The sequence below is a fragment of the Musca autumnalis genome, unplaced genomic scaffold (assembly GCF_047663935.1).
Source record: "Musca autumnalis isolate F117 unplaced genomic scaffold, ASM4766393v1 scaffold_1, whole genome shotgun sequence".
NCBI classification, from domain to species: Eukaryota; Metazoa; Arthropoda; class Insecta; order Diptera; family Muscidae; genus Musca; species Musca autumnalis.
This window is the reverse complement of record NW_027411644.1, coordinates 35,097,548-35,117,888: the sequence shown is the minus strand read 5'-3', so window position 1 is coordinate 35,117,888 and position 20,341 is coordinate 35,097,548. Positions and strand designations below refer to the sequence as shown.

The window sequence follows — 20,341 nt, the reverse complement described above, 5'->3', positions numbered from 1 at the left end:
ATAAAAAGTAATTATACTAAATATTCACGATTTATACTATAAATGGAGATTTGAAATTTAAGGTATTTGTTATTGTATTTTAAAAAATATCCCCTCATCAGTTTATGCTATGTTATGTCCTAACGAATGTGATAAGAAACAAAACTTCGATTAACATAATCTGCCCCTTGTCTCAAGTATGTGGATGTAAAAAGTGTGTCAATTTTATTTTCTTTTGTTGTATAAACATACCCAGCAAAAAGTTTGCCTCCAAAGATGCAGTTAATTCATATGTACAAGTTATTTGGAAGTGCATCAAATTATTTACTTTCACCCATGATTTTTACATTTTAACTAATCCTTTGGCACTGTATTTTAACTATCCCTTTGGAATTGCATTTTAACTAACCCTTTAGGGTAGAATAGGATGCAGTCAAATTTGCAAGCAAGTGTTTTGATACATTGCTTTGGATGTAGTTACTGTAGGTACTCTTCGGAATGTGTTTTTATGCAGTTCAAAGATCCCAGCAAAATTTATTTGAAGTTGTTCTGTGTGAAGTAGTGATTGCATAGCTTTTTTTGAAGCAGTTCTTCACATTTTGACAATGTCTGTTTCCTTCGTTCTCCATTTAATTCAAGCTGTATTGTTCTTGCTTCATACATATGTTAAAGGCATTTTTTATATTGTCTTCCCATCGCCAGTTAGGATTTCGACGTGTTCTCCAATAGGACTCCCTAAACTAGTAGAACTTATCTTTAAAACAGACCACATAAGAAAAATTCCATCTAGGGCATCAGAATCGATAAAATAGAGAAAATTGTACATAATTTCTGATATTCTGGTCGGTATCAGCTAAATTATTGGGAGTTGAACACAGCAACCCTTTGCAAAAATCTTCCAAATAACGTTCTCAGCAATTCTTCAGAACATTCTCAAACTCTAAAATGCTTACTTCATGTTGTTTCGGTGCTATTTTGCATCATATCTTTTACAACACGTATTTCAAACACAATTCACACCAACAGTTTATTCTCGTATTTCGGATTTCACCACATTACTGAAATATTTATGAAATCGTCTTTGAACAAGTAAGAACGGCGTTAAGTTCTGCCGGGCCGAACTTGTTATACCCTCCACCACGATGAAGAAGACAAAATTCCAAATTTAAGCAATTTCGGTAAAAAATGTGGCCAATTTTCACAATAACCACATTCGGGAGGTACCGCTCTATGGAGGCTATATTAAGACATAGACCCCTGTACCGACAAATTTCTTGGGGAAAGTTTTATACCCCCAACGAAGACTAAGTACCAAATTTCAGCCATTTCGATGGATTATTGTGGCCACAACCTTTAAAATACCGAAAATCGGGAGGTACCGTTCTATGGGGGCTATATGAAGACATGGACCTATACTGACAAATTACTGGAGGAAAGTTTTATACCACCAATGAAGTCTAAGCACCAAATTTCAGCAATTTTGTTGGATTATTGTGGCCACAACCTTCAAAATACCGAAAACCGGGAGGTACCGTTCTATGGGGGCTATATGAAGGCGTGGACTTATACCGACAAATTTCTGGAGGAAAGTTTTATACCACCAATGAAGTCTAAGCACCAAATTTCAGCAATTTTGGTGGATTATTGTTGCCACAACCTTTAAAATACCGAAAATCGGGAGGTACTGTTCTATGGGGGCTATATGAAGGCGTGGACTTATACCGACAAATTTCTGGAGGAAAGTTTTATACACCCAACGATGACTAAATACCAAATTTCAGCCATTTTGGTGAGATTATGAAGCTAAAACCTCAAAAATACCGAAAATCGGGAGTTACCGTTCTATGGGGGCTATATCAAAACGTGGACCGATATATCCCATTTTCAATGCCAACCATCCTGGAAGTAATAAAAACTTCTGTACCAAATTTTGACGCTCTATCTTAAAAATTGCGAGCTGTATCTTGATTTCAACAGACAGACGGACGGACGGAAAGACGGACATGGTTAGATCGACTTAGAATTTTATGCTGATCAATAATATATACTTTATAGGGTCTCCGATGTGTTACAAACGGAATGACAAATTTAATTATACCCTCCATATGGTGGAGGGTATAAATATACTGAAAACAACGTGATAGAGCATTTTACAACAATGGCATGTTCTGAAGAGTTGTGTATTATATTCCAGCGAATATTTTTCCAAAAAAAAAAAAAAAAAAAAAACATTAAGAAAAATTTAATTAAATTAAAAATTAAATTGGAGATATGGTGCCAAATGTATACAAATTATGGAAATTTTCGATATTTTATAAAATTTGAGGCAGTAAATGTAGATTTTCGAGTTCATTATTTCTACAAAAATTTTATTTTTTCCCTTATCTACAAATTTACTTCAGAAGTGAGATGAAGATTCACACAGGTTTCAGAGATATAGCCCAGAATTGCTTTAAAAAGTCAATATTTAGCCATGTTTAGATGGGGCAATAAAATCCAAGCTGAATCTGACACAACAAAACCCAACAAGGGCAAGGGTCTGTACTTTCAAAAAATCTTCAGAAATTGTTTGCACAAGATTGCCTTAAAAATGTTGCACAGTGTAATTAAAAACAATTTCTAGTTTAAAGGTTTTTAAGCATATACTACTCCAAAAATGTTCATATAGTATTCGAAGAAATAATACGATATGCAAAGTTTGGACCAAATCAGAATCAATTTCGAAATTTGCCGTGTTCACCAACCACTACATATGGTGGGACCATTTTCTTGGGAAGTATGGACTTGCCCTGAACATAATGGGGATCTCGATTACAACCTGTTACTACAAGAACAAGTAAAAAAGTATCAGTCGGCTTTGCCGACAGGTATGTATACCCTCAGCCTGTGTATATTGAAACAATTTTTTTTCCAAAATACGTATGTATTTAGGGGGTTTTAAAAATGTTGGGCGTTCGAACCGACAAAAAATTTTGATTAGGATTAAAGATCAAAAGTTTTGCGGAAGAGATACTAAAAATAATGGATCGACATTGACCGTTATGGAAGTGGATCTCCAGCCACAACATATGGTGCCATAGGGGGTTTTTACACTCTTCGGACTGTTTGCTCAAGAAGTATGGATTTGCCCCTAAAAAAACTTTTACCATCGTAATTGAGGCAGCGAATGCAAGTTGCTTCAACAAAAATCAAAGTAAGTCGATATCGGGTCTTAAAGTGAACTTATCCGAAATTGTGTGTGGGGGGTACCGGATGGAGTAGACAAATATAGTCCATATTTGAACCTGATCTATATCTGGTAGATATATTAGGATGTGTAAAGTATGGACCAATTCGAACACTACCTTTAAGAGTTACCGTATGAACAAATTTTCCGAACATTTTTGAACGTTTGTGGGGGAGGTACCTGAAGGAGTGGACCGATATGGCTTATCTTCGAACTTACTAAGGCCAAATTTTGGACAGAATCGGCAGATCCGTTCGAGAGTTATCTTGCGCTCCAACCACCTCACATGGTGTCATAGGGGTTTTTTGCAACATTCAGGCTATTTTCTCAGGAAGTATGGACTTGCCCCTGATGAAACTTGTACAGTCGTATGGAGGGCAGTGAATACTAGTTGCTAAAACAAAAATCAAAACGATTCGAGAGATGGCCCTGAACTTACTTTTCCGAAATTTTGTGTGGGAGGTACCCGAAGGAGTGTACCGTTATAGTCTATATTTGAACCTGATATGTGTCAGATAGAAATATTACGAAATATTGCACCATTACGTATAGCGACAAATTTAGAAATTTTGTGGGGAGGTACTTGAGGAAGTGGGTCATCTTTGAACTTGATCCAAGTATTGACAAAATACTATGACTGTCAAATTTTGGAACGAATCGCCAGAGGGGGGACATTGCTAAATCGATTCCAAATTATCTGAAACGGATGGATACTTGGGGTCTAAAACAGTGTTCACCAGCAACAACAAATTCAACCGTTGCGTTTGTGTTGGGCACACACACGAGATTATCTATCCCTCTCTAAATAAACATCGTGTGCGTTAATTCATTGCTAAAACAAAGAAGATGATCGGCGGTGAGAGCAACGTTCAAACTCACCACAATTGAGATTGTGTGTGTTCACACAGACACGGCTCGCGAGCCCAGTGGTGATTAACATTGGTCTAAAATCATTATTTCGATGAGGCACATTTTGGTCGTATGAGAGTCTATATACCCTTTTTAGCCTAACGGCTAAGGGCTGAGGCTATGATTATATAGCTAGAGAAAGCTTTAAAATACTCCCAAAACTCCCCGAATATAGATCTTTCATATTTAGAAAATTACATAGTAAATTAATCAATAAAATCAATTAATGTACGCTTTAATACGAAATGCGAAATACGTTGTTGTAAATAATTCATTCAGTCTGTTGTAGATTTCGTTGAGTAATTGACATATTTATTTGTTTGTGGTATTGTTTTTATAATGATTACGTTTTCCGCTATTGTAAATTTACTGATTGTCTTTAAAAGCCGAGGGTATGATTATAGACTTAGAGAAAGCTTGAAAATATTCCCAAAAAATCCACGACTACAGATCTTTCATATTAAGAAAATTGTAATCTTGCATAATAAATTAATCAATAAAATCAATTAATTTACGCTTTAATACGAAATGCGAAATACGTTGTTGTAAATAATTCATTCAGTCTGTTGTAGATTTCATTGAGTAATTGACATATTTATTTGTTTGTGGTATTGTTTTTTTAATAATTCCATTTTCCACTATTGTGGATTTACTGATTGTCTTTAAAAGACGAAAGCTTCGTTCCCGTACTTTTTAATAGTAAAACTCGTAAAAGAGAGAAAGAGAGAAAAATTGTTGTCACAAAAAAGTTTTTTCAAAAAGTTCGGGAACGGAAAAATGGAAAATACGTCAAAAAAACTGGAACAAATGTCAAAGTCGGCGTATCAGCCAATCAGACGCCGGCAACCATGTTACTATTTTTTTACTCGCCCAAATTTGTCGTGTAAAAAGTTTTTAAAGAGAGCGTCATTCAGCGCCATTTTTGTTTAAAGAGAAGTGAACATTTTACAACTTTTTTGTGTACGGGAACGCTTTTTCGAGTAAAATGTGTAAAAGTCGTAAAAATTGTAAAAACTTTTTAGTTCTGGAACACAGCTGAAACTATATGTTTACAATTTAGAGTGGTAGATTGATTCAAAAGTCACTTTATCTATCACCGTGTTTAAAAAAGGAAATGATAGTGCTTTCACCGCACCACATTATTTGCTAAAAATCGCCAAGTTAGCAACACTGTCACAAGGAAATAAATAAAACCGCTACAAGAGACGAGGAAAGGGCGTATTGTGGTTGTCACTAAATATTTTCGCGCCCATTACACTTGACAATGGCAGATTTAACATTTTACCCCAAATTCTAATGACATTTTAAAGAATTTTGTCAAAACCTTAAAAGAAACAACATACATATCTACATTTGAATGAAGAAGAAAAAAATGAGATTTCATTGTAGAATGAGTATTCGTCGATGAGTACATGACGCATTTGTTTGTTGTTAAACCCCCCCTTTACCATCTAAAAGAAAACAAATCATTGATAACTATTGTCTGTATAAAAATATATATGACCTAGTGCCGTGCCGCTGTGAAACATATTGATTACAAATAAATCCAACCAAGAGGTGAACCTCTATAAACATGACAGGAGGTTCGAGGTAAGGCAAACTAAAATCAAAAATTCTTAAAAAATATCATATAATATACGAACTAGAAGGGTTGGAATGCCTCTAATTCTAAGATTTATAAATTCATCAGGCTGAATATATTTAGATTAGAATGGAATAGCAGCACGTTATATGAGTAATGGTTTTTAACGCCACGTAAATCAACCAATAACCAATGCTGCTAGAACAACAACTACAACCAATAATATGTTTTCAATGGTTTTTCATACGTCGTTAATCAATAAAAATCCATTAAAACCTGGCCCAACTGTACATAAATATTGTGCGCTTGCAGATTTGTGCAATATAAATCGCATTGGCTACAGAAGCAGTTCAACATCATCAATGAATATCGTATGTGTTATTGTCTCATTCGCCGATAAGATTTATGGTACGTAGACCCTAAAATCATCGTCAATAAATCGTTTAATAAAAATATTTGTATTTTTCACATTCAAATACTTACATATAAAAATATATTCATTGTGATTATAGACCTTCATTGTTGCTAAGCTTTTTTTGAACGCGTTAAACATATTTTGCGCGCTAATTAAGCTTGTTACGTTAGGTGCTAATAGTTTCAATCAATCAACCAGACAGACATGATTTGTAATAATAATGGGGAAATAGAGTAAATAAACAAAATGTTCAAAAACAGTATTTTTTCAGATTTTATTTGTTGCTTGTGACGATTTGATGCTATTCATTAGAAGGATTTGAGAAATATAATAATAGATTTCGTAGGATTTTGTTGATCTAAAGAGTGTCGAATCAGTTCATGGAATGTACCGTCGTGATATTTTGGTGCAGGTCATCAGCAAGACAAAGTCGCTACACGCCATCTCCACACATATTAATCGAGGACTCAACCAGAGCAAACCGTGCGATAGAACAGTGATGGTGGCACTTGACTTATCACAAGCCTTTGATGCTGTTAAGCACTCCACACTGTTTGGAGACATCGAGCAGACACAACCCTCCGGGAAAGTTTGAGATCGCAACGTATGAGGATGATTCTACTATCCTGATGTCAGGTACCTTCGAAGATGTCATTTGAGGAAGGCTGAACTCCTATTTGCCTGATCTTACAACATTTTTCACGCGGATAATATGCAAATATCCGCCACTACATTTACGGCTACCACATGGACGGTAGAGGTGAAAACAAAGTTGAATGTCATTGTCGATGGTAGCAGAATTCCGACCACAAACTACCCCAAGATTCTAGGGGTAATATTTGACAGCATGTTCACTTCGTCCGCGCATGCCACAGCTATCATCTGCGACAAGCTGAGATGTAGGAACAAGGTCAAGTCCCTAGCCGGCGGCACTTGGGCTGTAGATAAACTTTGTTGACCACATATAACACGATAGGTCGGTCTGTGGTAAACTATGCGGAGCCAGTGTGGTCCGCAAATATATGTGCTACGCGATGGAAAAATATTCAAACCTATCAAAATGCCGCCTTGAGAACTGCAACATGGTGCTGGCTCCTCATGACTTCAGTGGAAAAAGATTTTTCCAGTAAAGCAACACAAAGGCATGCTTTCGATGCGGTATTTGCTCGGGTGTTATCATGATAGCAATTCTAATCCCTCATATAGTGGAAAGGTCCTGCCCATTCAAGGAGAATCTTTATGATTTAGAAGAGGTCCAGCGTTACAAGAGAGAACCCCTAGATCAACAAGCCTATCAACCAACCTACTTAAAGTATTCATACAGATGCAATTGCAGATGCTATAAACAATGCGAATGTCCTCGTAGAACATCCACCATCTATCACAACTGAGGAGCATCAGATGTCACGACAAACCAGCCGTCTAAATTCCTATAGGTGAAGGATCGATGACGCCGTGCAAAACATCTGCCCAGCATACGGTACAGGTCCGAACGACACACTGCATCTTTTAAACTACCCTGCCGAACCTACTCAACTAACTCCAGAGTATCTTTGTGGCTACAACACATCAAAGAAGCCACATTTCTAGAACTGGAGATAAACCCAGAGCCAGATTAAGCAAACAAATAACTTACAAACAAATCATATACTGTTACAACAACAACAGCTCGTCTATAAAGATTCCCTTCAGCTCGTGCATAAAGACACCCTTCAACTCGTCTATAAAGACTTGCTTCAGCTGGCCTATAAAGAATCGCTTCAGCTGGCCTATAAAGACTCCCTTCAGCTGGCCTATAAAGAATCGCTTCAGCTCGTCTATATAGACTCCATTCAACTCGCCTATAAAGACTCGCTTCAGCTCGCCAATAAAGACTCGCTTCAGCTTGCGTATAAAGACACGATTCAGCTCGCCTATAAATACTCGCTTCTGCTCGTCTATAAAGACTGCCTTCAGCTCGTCTATAAATACTGCCTTCAGCTCGTCTAAAGACTCGCTTCAGCTCGCCTATAAAGACTCGCTTCAGCTCGCCTATAAAGACTCGCTTCAGCTCGCCTATAAAGACTCGCTTCAGCTCGCCTATAAAGACTCGCTTCAGCTAACCTATAAAGACTCGCTTAAGCTCGCCTATAAAGACTCGCTTCAGCTCGCCTATAAAGAATCGCTTCAGCTCGCCTATAAAGACTCGCTTCAGCTCGCCTATAAAGACTCGCTTCAGCTCGCCTATAAAGACTCGCTTCAGCTCGCCTATAAAGACTCGCTTCAGCTCGCCTATAAAGACTCGCTTCAGCTCGCCTATAAAGACTCGCTTCAGCTCGCCTATAAAGACTCGCTTCAGCTCGCCTATAAAGACTCGCTTCAGCTCGCCTATAAAGACTCGCTTCAGCTCGCCTATAAAGACTCGCTTCAGCTCGCCTATAAAGACTCGCTTCAGCTCGCCTATAAAGAATCGCTACAGCTCGCCTATAAAGAATCATTTCAGCTCGCCTGTAAAGACTCGCTTCAGATCGCCTATAAAGACTCGCTTCAGCTCGCCTATAAAGACTCGCTTCAGCTCGCCTATAAAGACTCGCTTCAGCTCGCCTATAAAGACTCGCTTTAGCTCGCCTATAAAGGATCGCTTCAGCTCGCCTATAAAGACTAGCTTCAGCTCACCTATAAAGACTTGCTTCAGCTCGCCTATAAAGACTCGATTCAGCACGCCTATAAAGACTCGCTTCAGATCGCCTATAAAGACTCGCTTCAGCTCGCCTATAAAGAATCGCTTCAGCTCGCCTATAAAGACTAGCTTCAGCTCACCTATAAAGACTCGCTTCAGCTCGCCTATAAAGACTCGCTTCAGCTCACCTATAAAGACTCGCTTCAGCTCGCCTATAAAGACTCGCTTCAGCTCGCCTATAAAGACTCGCTTCAGCTCACCTATAAAGACTCGCTTCAGCTCGCCTATAAAGACTCGCTTCAGCTCGCCTATAAAGACTCGCTTCAGCTCGCCTATAAAGACTCGCTTCAGCTCGCCTATAAAGACTCGCTTCAGCTCGCCTATAAAGAATCATTTCAGCTCGCCTATAAAGACTCGCTTCAGATCGCCTATAAAGACTCGCTTCAGCTCGCCTATAAAGACTCGCTTTAGCTCGCCTATAAAGAATCGCTTCAGCTCGCCTATAAAGACTAGCTTCAGCTCACCTATAAAGACTTGCTTCAGCTCGCCTATAAAGACTCGATTCAGCACACCTATAAAGACTCGCTTCAGCTCGCCTATAAAGTTTCGCTTCAGCTCGCCTACAAACACTCGCTCCAGCTCGCCTATAAAGACTCGCTTCAGATGGCCTATAAAGACTCGCTTCAGTTCGCCTATAAAGAATCGCTTCAGCTCGCATATAAAGACTCGCTTCAGTTCGCCGATAAAGACAACCTTCAGCTCGCTTATAAAAACTCGCTTCAGCTCGCTTATAAAAACTCGCTTCAGCTCGCCTATAAAAACTCGCTTCAGCTCGCCTATAAAAACTCGCTTCAGCTCGCCTATAAAGACTTCTTTAAAACTCCTTTTAACTTGTCTATAACGACTGCATTCAGCATGTCTATAAAGATTGCTTTCACATCGTCTATTAAGACTCGCTTCAGCTCTATAAAGATTCAAAATATTTTATACATAAAATCAATGCAAATGAAGTGGTTAAAGATACATTTTAATAAAAACGCTAGTAACACCTGGTTATGTTCGTATATGAAACATGTATAACAGGAATAAGTATCAACACAGTTAATAGAAAGAATACGTACCTATAATAAATATTTATAGGAACTACAAATTAATCGGCATACAACTTATATTAAAGGTAAGAAGTAGTAAAATCACAGATATCAATACAAGAACAATTTGGACTTAAAATATCAAAATGGCTTTTTGGTTTGATAAACGATTAGTCCATGGTCATTCATTACTTCGATGTACGACAAACTTTTGAACAATTACATGGGTACATCTCTTGCACCCTTGTCGAGGTACCTGACTAATAAAATGTAAAAATAGAATTTAAAAAGGTTTGGCCTTTTGAAAATCGCAATAAACCCATAACTTGTCTGAACATTCCTTCGTTTGTTTATGACCTTCAAGATTATTTTAAGCCAACACTATTCAAGTAGTAATCAATATTCAGCGGCATTTCAGACATCGAAGCAAAAGAATACATTATGAACATTTTATCACAACAAAATAATAATTATAAACACACTGTTGTTTTTGTGCATTAATAAAAACATAAAGATATAAACAAATAGAACAACAATTGGGTTTGGTGGTTGTGGAAAGAACTTTGCTCCTGACAACAAGAACTGGCATACGCATTGGATCTCTATAGCTGGCGTAAATTGATTTAATTTCATTAAACAATTTGGAATAAACTAGTTAGTTGAAAAATAAAACGAAATAAAAAACGAGATATGAGTGATTGAAAAAAACACCACCTCACACACTGCCAAAAAATCAATCAATTTTTTCCGAATAGCGAGCAAACGCAGTCCTCCAAAAAAAGGTAGTAGACTCGAAACAAAAGCAACAAGCTCCGATTACAAATACACAGAGCCACATTTAAGCTTCATATTACTACCCCCAATGTCAGCACTTTTTTTGTACTTTCGATTTTACGTAATTTTCTTTGCAGAGTATCTTTATATCCATTATATTTTTTTTTTTAATATTTTCTATATCTTCGTTTCTATATACATATTAATAATATGTATTTTTTCAATACACATCTAAATTTTTGCAAATTATCTATTCTCTATAAACAAAGCATTTGAACGACAAGAATGGACATGAAAGTTCATCTTCTTGGGTGTATAACTTACTTTGTTTGATTTTGTATGTGTTTTGGATTTGTTGTTTACTTTAAATTAATTGACTTTATATTACTATTTTTATTAAATATTTTAAAAAACACACACTCTTAAGTCTAATTCTTTCCAACAAACCAGCACAGCCGACAAAATCAGCCGTTCAACTAATTTGGAAGGCTGTTTAGCGTTGCCACATCTCCCATGAGGAATTTGCTGATAATTTCAGTTATTCCGTAACGTAAGGTAATAAAATGAAATTCGCAAAGGAGGTGAATTAGTGGTAAACGTAATAAACGTTACTTGAACGTAACTAGAACGTACACTTATAGTACGTTTAAGGCATGGTAGAACAAATACAAGGTAAAGTTAATACTACAACAAATATAACTCGAACAACAACCACAAAGGAATTTGTTTTTGTTTGTAACGTTACTGCCAGTTGTATTTGTAAACAAAACAAGGAAATGTCTATAAATTATTGGAATTAAAAAAACTAATATTTTTTCACATTTGGTTCAATATTTTGGAAAACATGAATGAAAATTCGTTACATTTTCAATTTTTATGGTTCCACATCATTCCACTAAATGCATAAATTCTCGCAGAAAGTAGAATTCTTGCAGAAAAGTTTGGGGTCGCTGGAAATTCATAGAAAAAGGAGAAGCTGTTTCAATGTTTTGTTTTAGAAATCAAAGAAGCACATGTTTATTAGGGCTTTATTTTTTTAAATTTTAACAAAATACCTCACATATTAACAAACGTTGTATCGCCTCTACAAGCGGTGATTTACTGCGCGGCTTATCGTTCGAACTTGGAGGAGGTTACATATCATTGATATGAAAAAGTCTTTCTGGGAAATGGTTTTTTCCGAATGATATATTTTTTTTTCTCAAAAAATATATGTCCCTAATGTACATCGAAATAGAAATGAATGTATAAAATGTCATATGAAATTTGACACTAACACTACAACCCAGTTCAGTCAGCTGGGTATTGCTGCTACCTTTTCTTGTTCTACCATGCGTTTAAGGTGAGAACACAATCAATCGTAGCTTGCTTTGCAAAAAATGTCAAATTATAAAGCAATGCCAAAGTCTCTTTGAAAATCCGCCTGCGTTCGCCTCTAGCAGGCTCTGGAATTCCTTTATAATTTGACATTTGGAAAGCAAGCAACGATTGATTCTGTTCTGGCCTTTAAGGCCTCGGCACATACGGTGCATAGAGTGTCGTGTTACAACAACCACATGAAAAAAGTGTAAGTGATGCCAAGTTTTTTGAAAAACAACAATATGACTTCCGCATTAAGCGCTCGGCACATAGGTGCGTTGTGCGTTACAACAACCACATGAAAAAAGTGTAAGTGAAGCCAAGTTTTTTGAAAAACAACAATATGGCTGACGCATTAAAGTTAAACATAATTTAACTGTTTGGGAAAAAATACCGATCTAGCGTGCAGAAAATCAAAAAATTTACTTATATACTTTAGTACAGTATTAAACTAGAGGGTTGACTGTACTTAACGGCGTATATAATAATTTGAATTAATTAGTAGGAACGGAATAACGGTGCATTTAAATAGATATTGTTACGAATGTAACTGATAGGTTTAAGTTAATTTAGTTTAATTTCCGTTAATTTAAAAATTTGAATTGTAACGTAAAGTTTTTATTATGCAGTTACTTTATTTAAGCAACAACAACTACCATGCAGAACTCTCTTCATTATTCTAGTTGTTACTTTACCTTTTATTAATGTGTTTTTGTTTGTTTTGCCATAATCATGTTATTATCGTTTAGTTGTCATTTCTTATTTCTTGCATTTGTTTGTTGTTGTAATTGCGTCATTACTGCGCTTGTCTACTTGTATGTATGTGGGTATGGTTGTTCGCTTAGGGGTAGTTTACACTATATGTAAATGTCATATGACATGAACTTTTCCATCGTTATATATTCGCTAATATGTGCAATATTGGAGATTTTCCTTACGCAATTTACTCTGTGCGTCCACACCAGCAATAATGTAATAAAACTACGTATCCACATTGCCTCCGTGGGAAGATATGGAATGATTTTATTTTGTGTCATATGACATTTACATATAGTGTAAACTACCCCTTAGTGCGAATGTGCGTCTGTGTGTTCGCTGCACAGATTCGAGATGTTGCCAGATTTTGTGGATAATTCTAGACCAAGGAGATTTTGGTTATAAATTGCGGAAGGAGCGGCAACATTGAGTGAGTTGTGTTTTAAGCGTTGAACTGAACAGATCGGTTAAAGAATAGCTGCGTGCTAACTAGAGACTTGCTGTGTGCTTAGTAATTAAAGTCGGTTCCGAATAAGTGTAATAAAGTAAATAAAGCATTGTAGAAAAGTAATCTAAAACGAACCCTGTTTTATTTGGTACAAATCGTACTGGGGAATAAAACAACGTCTACACGGAGATTAGTTAAACTTAATTCCGTAACAATATTTTTTAAAGTGTTCACGATGATGTTTTTTAGTCGAAAAATTGTGATGGACGTATGCAGTCTGTGAACATATTACTGTCGAATCTTTAGTATTTTTGACTTATCGCAAAGGTATTTAATTAAATTAATCGGTTTTATAAGCCATAAGTTATTTAAATTTAGACGTTATCGGCTGATTATATGTAACGTCCATTTTATTCCATTTCTGCAATTAAAAAAGGGGTAAAGAATAATATCGGTGGAATCGGATCGAGATATTTTTTTATTTTTTGTATATCTTGGAATTGATCACAGCATAGCAGATAAGAAAATAGAAATTGAAAAAGGTCGTCCTTCGGTCGCTATGAAATGGGTGGACGTAGGAAACCGATAGTAGTGACACGCCTCTAACCAAACTGTTAAATACAAGTTTTTATTACTAACAAGTAAGAGAAGGTTATAGTCAGACGGGCCGACCATGTGATACCCTACACCACTACATATATGTATTAACTCATCGCGTATTAAAACCGTTTTAAAATTTGATTTTGCCTGGCTGGGGAATCGTTTCGAAAGAAGGTGGCAAAGCGAATCATGTAATATGCAACAATGCAACAACTGGGAATGGGAAAATGTGGGTCTCTACACATAACCCATTATATATTAAGCAGTAGGCCCGTTATATAGCAGAGACTTTATTGCAATTTTCATCGGGGGGAAGATCAGTAGTTCGATTTTCATATGTAGTCTACTTTGCCGGTATATGCCCTCCAGGAAAAAAATATAGACCAAATATTTTTTTTTTTAATTTTTCATACAAATGTAATGGTCCATTTCACACGCTAAATAATATCAGATCATCATCCAAAATTGTAGGCCTCTTCTTCGACCTAAACTCTCACCTCATGCAAAATTTTGTCATTATTGAACTATAATTGCGACCTCTAGCGTGTTTATCACTACACTACAAACAAATAACAGGGTATATTAGGCTGTAACTCTGTTATCTTATCATGTACACCAACACAATTGACATCAATAGAAAGGTCAAGCGTTCCTCTTCCAAGTATAGCTTACTTGCCCGGAATGTCTCTTCCAGGAATAAAAATATAAGCTGTATACTAAATTTTTTCACAATTTTCACACAAAAGTTTTGGTCCATTTAACCCTCTAAATATTATCTGATCGCCATCTCAAATTGCAAGCTAATTCTTTGTCATATGCTCTTACCTTATTTAAAATTTCGAGGCGATCGGACTATTATTGCGACCTACAGAGCAGCTACAAAATCGGGTAAAAATTTTGTATTTGGTCCATTTCACCCCCTAAATATTTCACGATCATCATCAATAACAATAGCGATCTATTCTGATGTGAAACCGACCTCCATACCAAATTTCGTGACGATCGGTCCATAATTGCGGCCTGGAGTTTGATTACAATTTATAATGGACACACAGACGGACGGACGGACACACATCTCAAAATCGCTTTATCTCGCCGAGATATGAAGATTGGTATACCACATTGGGGGTCTCCGACGAATATTTCGCGGTGTTACATGAATTTTTACGAAAACAAACTTATAATACCCTTTCCACATAGTGGTCAAAGATGTTAATATTATAAGATAGGAAAAGTCAATTGTGAAAAATTAACTGTAGAGGGAGTTAACCTCTGTTGCTACGACATCATAGCAACATTCTGTTAAACGAAAACTGTTACTCATTGGAATATTGACAAGAAAAACATTAAAACTCAAGTTTGACGGCATTCGCTTTTGATTTTTTTCATTGAATGAACAATAAAAAAAGAAAAGAAATAAATTTCAGCCACAAAACACGACGTGTATGTTTTCTGCCGCGAGAAATGGGAATCAAAAACGATTGGCATTGCTGTTATCAATTCCAGTGAGTTGTGTAGCCATCTCTAACCAAAATGTGGAACTATTAGCATATGTTTTTGGAAATTGCATTTCTTCTAGTCTTTACATCTCTACGTTTTTGTAGTGGTGTAGGGCATAAAAAGTTCAGAATGGGGTTATTTTGAACTCCTATTATATCCTCCACCATAAACTATGTACAATTCAAATCAGATTTCAGCCATTCCGTTAGCCCCGGGCCACATTACAGTAATTTCACTGAAATTTTGATATGAAATTATGCGTTTCTAGATCGACGTCCATAGTAGAGTAAAATCATAAAATTGCTGTAGTGGGGAATTCGATTTAAGAACGCCTAATTTCATGAAATTTTTTAATGAAATTCACGGTAGTGTGGACCGGGACTTAGATGATGTTGGTAAAATTTTAAAAATACCGAAAATCGGACGGTACCTTCTATATCAAAAAGAGGACCTGTACCGACAACTCACTGTCGGAATATTTTATACCACCAACGAAGACCAAATGCCAAATTTCAGTCATTTCAGTTTGATAATGCGGGTAAAATCATCAAAATTACTATAAATCGGAAGGTACCGCCCTATGGGAGTTATACCAAAAAAAAAAAAAAAAAAAATATATATATATAAAAATACAAATCAACCAAATACAGTCGCTCCAAGCGAAAGTCGTACACCGATGAACTTTTCTATACGAAAAGTCATCTCCGATGAACTTTTCTATACGAAAAGTCATCTCCGATGAACTTTTCTATACGAAAAGTCATCTCCGATGAACTTTTCTATACGAAAAGTCATCTCCGATGAACTTTTCTATACGAAAAGTCATCTCCGATGAACTTTTCTATACGAAAAGTCATCTCCGATGAACTTTTCTATACGAAAAGTCATCTCCGATGAACTTTTCTATACGAAAAGTCATCTCCGATGAACTTTTCTATACGAAAAGTCATCTCCGATGAACTTTTCTATACGAAAAGTCATATCCGATGAAATTTTCTATACGAAAAGTCATCTACGATGAACTTTTCTATACGAAAAGTCATCTACGTTAGACTTCAATCCCACGGCAGCGGGTTCTTTCGTACCGGATTGACCCGGAACAACACAAAACTAATGTTCCGGCCAGCGGCTGCCACCTCAGTGTGTATGTACATGTTCATATTTGTTTCGTTTTTCTGTATTGGGAGCAGCATATCCCGGAATGCCTGCTCCGAATTCTATTGGTCCGAGCCGGGACGGAGGAAAACCCAGGACCAATATATCTGTGCTCAGTTTGTCACATCCGCATCTTCACCCATATCCAATCTTCGGTGAGATGCAATAGATGTCAGGAGTGGGTGCATTTAAGGGGTTGCTCTGGACTTGCCCACGCGAGGGACTACGATAGGGACTATGTTGCTGCATGCTGCGCGAACACAGCCCCCAGTGAGTCGTCGTCGGATTACGAAACTGCTTCGTCTTCGGATAACGAAACTCCCCCGCAGTCCCCTCGACAACAACCGCAGCATTTAACACCAGCCGTTGTTGTTCCAATCCCAGAAAATGCATCCTTTTTGCAATTTAATTGCAATGGGCTCCGAGGTAAGATCCATGAAATAGTGGACTTTATGAATCGGAAGAATATCAAGGTCGCGGCGGTGCAGGAAACCATGCTGAACGACCACAGCTCAGTACGTTGTGATGGTTACAACGTAATAAGGAAGGTTCGCACCAGATGTGAAGGTGGGGGATTAGCTTTCCTCTTGCACCAGTCTGTTCAATACAGACCTATCTCACTTGAGCCTGCCTCTAATGACCCGTACATGGAATGTATGGGGGTAGCAGCCAGGTGTGGAACAGCCGAGATAGGGTTGCTAAAATAACTGTATCTCAGATTATAAGCCTGACATTAGGCCGCTTTTGGAATGTCATAATCGTCTGGTCCTGGGGGACTTTAATGCGCATCATGAGATGTGGCATTCGACCCTCGGAAATGACCAGAGAGGCATAGCGCTGGCTGTGCAGATTGATAGCTCTACGTTTTGCACGGTCAGTGAGGACGCCCCTACCAGAATTAGAGGAGAGTGTCACAATTCGCCAGACATAACCATCTTGTCACCTGGTCTGACAAATGACGTTACCTGGCAAACCGTAATTTCCCTTCGATCAGACCATCTCCCCATAATTAAATATACAAAACAAATAAATAATATATAATATAGAATGGTGAACATGGAAACATTTTGTGTACTAATACGTACCAGTTTAGTCCGATTTTCGTCACGCCTACACATCAAGATAAATCCACATTTTTTGAGATATTTTAATTGAGGTTCTCAGCGCAAATATGGCCTAACCCAACAACCGCCATCCTCACTTGCAGCTCTATCTCTTCCCCCAAAAACCAATTATAGAACTATTTAGTACTTTCATGTAAATACATAAATAAGAACCTCCTCCTATTATTTCAACAAATTGTACCAAATCCTGTGCCTTTGACAACTTTTCGTATATTTATGGCACATATTTCTTAAATCGGACGTTATAAGCAAATGATAACAGCAATCTTAATTCCAAATCTCACGAATCCAGATCTATCCGTTCATCCAATACAAAATTGTACCATACATGGAACCATTTCGTACCTCTTCTTCTTCTTTATTTGCTAATTCGTTTTCCGAATGTTAGCGACCAATATAATACAAATATTTTTTTTTCTTATTTTTTTTTAAGTCGCTCAAATCCAAATTGTACCAAATTTAGTACTATTTAGTACTTTTCGTATCCAAAGTACGAATTTCCAAACCTACCTCTTTCAACACTCCTACAGTAATCGTAATTCCGAAATTCAGGATTCCAAATGTATCCGATCACATAAATTAAAATTTGGTACCATTTAGTACTTTTCGTATCCAAAGTACGAATTTCCAAAATACCTTATCCTACACTCCGACAGTAATCCTAATTCTAAATTTCAGGATTCAAGTTCCATCCGTTCCCCCAAATCCAAATTGTACCTTATTTGGTACTATTTAGTACCTTTCGTACCCATATGTACTAATTTCGAAAACTACCTTCATATCTCAAACCTACGCTCCAACAGTAATAGTAATTCTAAATTTCAGAATTCCAACTTTATCGGTTCGCCCAAATTCAAATTGTACCAAATTTAGTACCATTTAGTACTATTCGTACACATGAGTGCACATTTTCAAAACCACCTCCTTATATCAACTTATCTTCTTAACCTTGATTTTCATTCCAAATTTCAAGATTTTAGCTCTATCCGTTCACGTAATACCAAATAGTACTAAATTTAGTAACTTTTAGTACTTTTCGTACACTTATAGTTCGAATTTCCAAAAAACCTTTGGTACACCTTTCTAACTCTCCATCAGTGACCTTCATTCCAAATTTCAAAGTTCTAGCTCTACCGGTTCGCCAAATACAAACGGTACCATATTTAGTACCTTTTAGTACTTTTAGTACCCTTCCAGTTCGAATTTCAAAAAACCCAGCCTTATCTGACCCCTTCGGACCAAGAGTGATCCACACCCAAAATTTCAGGATTCTAGCTTCAGCCGTTTCGTCTGGGCGTTGATGAATCAATCAGTCTGTCAGTCAGTGAATCAGTCACTCTACTCTTTTATTAATATAGATTGCCCTGAAAATGTTTTACAAAAATGTTCACTTCATCCAGAAAAAACAACGGTTTGGTGTACTTCGGGAGCGAAGATATTATCTTTATAAAATAAATGCATATTCTATACTTAAAATTGAAAAAACACCCTAAACAATTTTAAGTAGTTTTCAACAACAACTTCGATTAAATGCGAAAATTCAACTTATTTTCAAATTTATGATCTTTTCAGAGTATTCGGCTTGCGGCAAGGTCTACCGATTGTTTTTAAATGTTTATAAAATCATTCCTTACTTTAATTTCTCATTAGCATCAATGCTGTTTTCTTAACAAATTAAATGTAATTTAACATTTGCGTCCCTTGTATACGATTGGCACAATACAGAATTTCCAATGCCTTCTTCCCTTGGTGCAAACTTCTTAGCTTCCATTTTAGAAATAATTAACAGGCGGACAGACATACAGCGGAGGAGATAAGACCAGCGACGACCGTCACTTACACAATCTGGTAGGGTGGGTAGGTGGAAAGGAAAGAGATGGGGAGCAACCCGCAAAAGAAGATTTCATTTCTGCCAAGGTGATGCGTCGTTTTTTGGTGATGATGATTTTCTTGTTTTCTTTTTTTTACCAAAAATCCAAGAAAGATTGTGTGTGAGAAATGGAATATGAAAACAAGGTCATGTGTGCCCATAAAGATAATCAATCCATAATAGTTGTCAAAGGATGTCACATTAACAACAATCAATGTCTGGCAGGATTCGGTCAAAATGGTCAATATCTATTACCAATTTACACCGTTATTAGCATCACGTTTCGTTTCATTTTTTACCCAAAGTCTTGAAGTCTTCAACGATTTGTCAGGTGCTTGTAATATTTTGCGGTATAACAGTAGAAATATCGCACTGAAATATGTATAGCCGTTAAATTTTTTTACACTGCGAGAGAGGTAAGCGGCAAAGTTTTCAAGAGAAAACTAGATTATAAAGTTCACGAGGTGAAAGGAAAGGATGAGCTGAAAGGAGTCATTATAAACTGAAGAAATGGATGGCCAAATGGGATGCTTTAAAGGCGAACTGTAGGGAGTATCTTTCGACGAGTCTCATTTGTACGACATGGCGGAAGACGACCTATAGGGATCCTTTACAGGCGACTTAAAGGAGATTTTATAGATGATCTGAAGACAGTTTTTATAGACGTCTTGAAGGAAGTTTTTATAGGCGACTTGAAATGAGTTTTTATAGTCTTTTAGACAAGCTGAAGATAGTCTTTAAGACGAGATGAAGAAAGTCTTTTAGACGAGCTGAAGAGAGTCTTTTAGACGAGCTAAAGAGAATATTTAAGGCGAGCTAAAGGGAGTCTTATAGACGAGGTGAAGGACGTCTTTATGGAAAGAGTTATATGAATTGCCCTAGCACCCCTTCCTC

General features: G+C 36.9%; 1 protein-coding gene across 2 annotated transcripts in view; it reads right to left on the bottom strand.

Annotated features, from left to right (window-relative positions):
* The window catches only part of LOC141397080 (mitochondrial glutamate carrier 1-like), a 38,503-nt gene that overhangs the window by 16,784 nt on the left and 1,378 nt on the right, over positions 1 to 20,341 (bottom strand). Inside the window, exon 1 of one of the 2 annotated variants that reach the window (XM_073972961.1) lies at positions 10,960 to 11,141. The exons of the other annotated variant lie outside the window; for it this stretch is intronic. The gene's annotated coding sequence lies outside the window, so the exon portion shown is untranslated. Of the gene's footprint in view, positions 1 to 10,959; positions 11,142 to 20,341 lie in introns of those variants that run through there. 2 annotated transcript variants of the gene reach the window in all.